The following is a 5334-nucleotide window of genomic DNA, read 5'->3' as shown; positions in this document are numbered from 1 at the left end:
GAAGAAGAAGAAGAAGAAGAAGAAGAAGAAGAAGAAGAAGAAGAAGAAGAAGAAGAAGAAGAAGAAGAAGAAAGAGAGATTAGGGAGAGGGGAAGGAAGAGGGAAAGACAGAGACAGTGACAGAGATAGAGACAGAGAGAACGATCACCCAGGACAGAACTTTGGGGGCCCCTACTTGTAGGGTATGGAAAATGGACCTTGCTTCCCCCATTGCTGCCTGTCCTTCAGAGAAGCAGCTAGAGAGCAACTGTTAAATTCAGAGGCAGGAACAGCTGGACCCACCTCCTGTCTCTCACATACTGCCTGTGTGACCCTCGTTAAGACCCTAAGTGCTCCCAGAAAACTCTCCAATTGGAAGGTACAGAGCAGTTGCCAGTCTCTGTTGGTGGAGGGCGGTGCTCTCGGAGGGAACCTCCGTGTTTATAAAATCCTGGGTCCCAGCCTCCCAAACTCCAAACTCCAAAAAGGTCAAAAGAGCCTCCAGAGGCTTGTCAAGCAGAGTCCATAGTAGACTTTGCCAAGAGCAACAGGGAGGCTGGTGGGGAGCCAGCACTTGACCTAGCCCAGCAACTGACTGAGGGCAGCTGAGACATTAAATCCTACAAACTAGGGAAGGACTCATCCATCTGCTGCATCACGCCCAGGAATAAAAGGGCGAGGACAATGCTTTAGGAGCCACTTTCGTTTTGAGCCCACTCTCCCTAGGGACCCAAATGGTAGAAGAGAGGAGGCTCCCGCTTCCAGAGGTTATTTTAGTTTGGGTCTGAACAGTACCTTTTCATTAAATATTTCTTCATCAAAGCTAATTTATGTCAATTGGCAAATTGATACTGATACTGAGAAAGAACCAACTGGTCAAATTGATATTTGGGATGTAACTCATACCTGGAAGAATGAAAAACCCCAAGAGACAGAATTTCTGGGTAATTAATAATCAATTTATTAACCAGTCTAGTTATTAACCAATAAATCTATGGCCAGTGGTTTCTTGTGGCAAACAAAGACAAAAGACATGGAGGGCCTGAAAGTTTTAAATAATCCTTGAAAGGGAATTCCCTTGACAACTGAAAATCAACCCTGATTGGTGGACATTTAATGAGGAGGTGGGGTAGAAGTCTTCAGCTCCTCCTGCTGAGAACATGGTTTGATCATGAGACTTACATGAGACATCACAATCTGGACTAGGGAATCCTCCATCCAGACCCCTCTGGCTGGTTTTCTCCTTCATGAGCTGGGCCACTCTAAACTCTAATGGAGGGGTTCAAGGACAAGGGTTCATTTCCTCTGGGTAAGAACTCGGCTAGACTGAATTATGCTTACAATCCAAACAGAAGTGAGGTTTCCTAGTTTGATGGGGTCCTGCCAAGACTGAAGAGCATGTAGGACATTGTAAGAGTTAGGACAATTTCATCAATCAGCCATATCCTTCAGAGAATGATCTTTTTACAGGGTGTGGGCCTGAAATGAAGAAATAAAGGAGAAAAGCCTGGAAACCAAATTAATAATTTGCTGTTAATATAATATTAAAATCATAATTTCTCACAGGACTATTATGAAATCTGACTGGTGGGGAGGGAGTCTGCCTGCCTCAGATCCCTCCCCACTTCACTCCATCCTCCATTCAGCCACCAAAGTGATTTTCCTAAAGCATAGCTCCTACCATGTTATCCTCCCTACTCAAATAAACTCCAGTGGCTCTCTTAGCACCAGGTTCAAATACAAAATTCCTCTGTTTTACATCCCAAACCCTCCATAATCCACCCCCTCCTTCCTTTCCAATTTTCTTATAATTTATCCACTTCTACACACTCTTCTATCTACTGACACTAACCTTCTGGCTGTTTCATGAACAAGACTCTCAGTCTCTAAGCTCCAGTCATTTCCTCTGGGTGTCTTCCATGCCTGGAATGCTCTTCCTCCTCCACTCCAACTACTGGCCTCCCTGGTTTTCTTTCAGTCCCACCTTCTACAGGAAACCTTCCTCACCCCCTTTCATTCCAGTGTCTTCCCTCTGTTAATTATCTCCCATTTCTCCTGTATAGAACTTGCTTTGATTATATTTGTTTGCATGTTGTCTCCATTAGATTGTAAGCTCTTTGAGGGCAGGGACTGATTTCTTGCCTTTTTGTATCCCCAGTATTTAGGACAGTGCCTGGTACAGTAAATGTTAAGTAGGTGACTGACTGTGAAATAGATCTCTGATCTCAGGGGACTTACATTCTATCAGAGGAAGCAATGTGTATACATATTGATGGGGACACATTGGCTTGGGAATGACAGTGTTAGGTAACCCCCAACTGCTCAAGATTGATTCCCCTACCCAAACTGGAGGGAAGGAGGAAGGGGAGATGCAATCAGCTGAGCTCTGGAGACCAGATTTGCTAATGGTGTGAGGGCTGGAATGGTGAACCCAGAGACAATGTGCTACAAAAAAAACCCAAGAGACTCACCAAAACAAGATGATGGGAATTCTGAGTGAGCAGAATGTAACACCTGATACATTCACCTGGCTGGCTGATAAGGTAAGCCATCAAAGTGTGCAACGCTTCACAAAGACTGCCAAGTAAGCATTTCCTCTGCACCTTGGCCCCACCCTGACTTCCTTAAGGTCTGCATCTTTTGGTGAGACAGGCCATGGTGGTCACAGACCTCCTTTGGTGGCCATCTTCTCCTCCAGCAAGCCCTGTGCTAGATATAGGGGCCATCTCCCATAGTGTACCCAGCACCAGCCAAGGAGGCCAGGGGCTCCTAAATTCTCAAACTCACAAGGTTACCTGTGAGGCTGAAAAATGCCCATCTTGGAATCTCTATTCAAGTCACCTGTTCTCAAGGAAAGAAAGCAGAAGTGGTGAGAACCTCAAATTCTAATCTTACGCTTGCCTAGGCCAATGCCTGTGCCAGCTGTCAGGTTTCAGCAGTTTGACATTCTGCTGGTGTGAGGAAAGGGCACCACACAAAATCCAGGGATACTTTCCATTTATTCCAGAGGCAAGAAGGAAGAGATGGAGAGATCAGATTATTCCTTTTTAAACTGTCAACCATGAGGCATGTAGCCTTTAGGAAGAGACACAAGGTCCTGCAGATTGAAGGGGAGTGTATTCTCCCTCGAAAACATTGTTTCCTCTGATAGAATGCAATCTCCCTGAGGCCAGGAGCTGTTCACTTTCATCTATGTGTTCCCAGTTCCTATCATTTTATCTCACATAGCACAGAGAAGGCCCTGAATTGATTATTACATCCTCTCCAAAGAATATAAATTCTGTGAGGTCAGGGATTGCTTTGTTTTTTGCCTTTGTATCATCAGGGCTATGCATTAAGTAGGGGTTTAATGAAAGTAAAATTAAACAGAGCCAGGAAAACAATACAACAATGACTACAGCAACATGATTGGAAAAAATGACCACTCCATGGAACTCTGTGCAATTAGAATGACCAAGCTTGGCCCCAAGGAAAGGATAAGAAAATCGACCTCCCGGAAAGAGTAAATAATGTTGAAACTGGTTGATGTGTTGGGAGGTTTTGCCAAACTTTTTTCCCCCAGTTGCTTTTTATTCTTTGCTATACAGGGTGGTTCTCTGGGTGTGGAGGAGGGGAATAATATATTGGAAAATGAAGTGGATATAAAAATAAAATATGTGACAATCTTAACCTCTCTGTGCCTCAGTTTCACCTTCTGTAAAGTAAAGATAATAGCACCTATCTGCTATCATTATGAGGATAAAATGAGATCATATTTGCAAAGTACTTTGCAAACCTTAAAGCATTATAAAAATGCTTACTGTTACTATCATTAATAATAAATATTTTCAAATAGTGCTTATGGAATTTATTTGAATTAATGCCACAGTGGAGTCCAGAGAAAGAGTCAACAGACTGGAGGAGAAGCAGGAGACAATGATATCAGAGAAATTCAAGGCAGGAAAGTTTCTGGGAGCAGAGGGTGGTTGATAGTGCCCAGGGCTACAGAGGGGTCCAGGAGAGTGAGCCCTGAGATGAGGTGGGCAGCCTCATAACAGAGAGGTCATTTGGTTACCTCAGAGAGAGGTGCCTCAGTAAAGCTGGTGACAGAAGCTGGACTTCAAGAAGGGGATTGAAGAAGATAATGGCTCAAGAGGAAATAGAGCCATCCAAGTGCATTAGAATATGTCAATCCAGAAGCTTAGCAGAAATGGGAGGCCAGATGTAGAGAGATAGCTTGAAGGGACAGGAGGGTCATGAGAGAGATTTTTTTTATTGTTTTATTTTGGTGTTTTTTTTTTAGAATTGGGGAGATCTGAGCCTGTCTATTGGCAGTAGATAAAGAGAAATTGAAGATAAGAGAGCAGGGATGATGATTGATAGAACAAGGTCACAGAGGAGACTGGAGGGTAGAGGAGCAGGGGCCTCCTTGCTTACAATACCTCCCCTCTCTGATCCATCCTTCACAGAGCTGCCAAATCATTATTCTCAAGACACAAATTTTACCTCCTTCCTCTCAGCAAAGGACCTCACCTTATACTGACTGAAAAAAAGAGGCCATTCTCCATTCAGCTCCCTCTCTCCCCTGCTGACATCATTCCCTCTTCTCACCTTCACTCCAATCTCTGATGAAGATGAATATTTTGCCTTTCTCTTGGCAAAAGCCAATCAGCCCCTTTACTTGTACCCTTGAGCCCATCCACTCCCATCATAAGGTCTTCACAGACAACATGGTATAGGAGAGTTAGGACGACTTGATTTAAATCCTGCCTGAGAGAAATTTTTAGCTATATGACCCTCTGCAAGTCACATAACCTCTGAGACTCAGTTTCCTCATCTGCAAAATAAGGGTTTGGTCTTGATAACCTCTAAGATCCATTTTAGTTCTTTATCTATGACCCTGTGATCTTGCTTTCTCTCTTGGATGTCTTCCTATCTGCTGGTCCTTTCCTTGTTGCTAACAAACACATCCACCAAGTCTCCCTCATCCTTAAAAAGCTTTCACTTGAAATGATATTCCCTCAGTCTATCATCCTAAATCTCTCTTCCCTTTCACTGCCAAATTCCCATCCCATTGCTCTACTTCCTGTCTTCTCTCATTCCACCACCCTTTGGAATCAGGTTTCCAACCTCTTCCCTCAACTCAAACCACTCTCTCCAAAGTTGCCAATAATTCCATAACTACCAAACCCAGAGGCCTTTTCTCAGTCCTCTCTGCTGCCTTTATTGACACTGTCAATCACCCACTCCTGGGTGCTGTCTCCTCTTTGGGTTTTCTTGGTTCTCTTTCTACTGCTTTCTACTATCCTTTCTTGGGTCTCTTACCTGTCCATTTGCTGGGTCATCTCCAGTCATCCTGATGAATATCTGGTCACT

This window comes from Petaurus breviceps, unplaced genomic scaffold, assembly GCF_028583685.1.
Source record: "Petaurus breviceps papuanus isolate PSGF00001 unplaced genomic scaffold, PetGlider_PUasm1.0 91041, whole genome shotgun sequence".
NCBI lineage: Eukaryota > Metazoa > Chordata > Mammalia > Diprotodontia > Petauridae > Petaurus > Petaurus breviceps.
Note: the sequence above shows the minus strand (reverse complement) of the source record.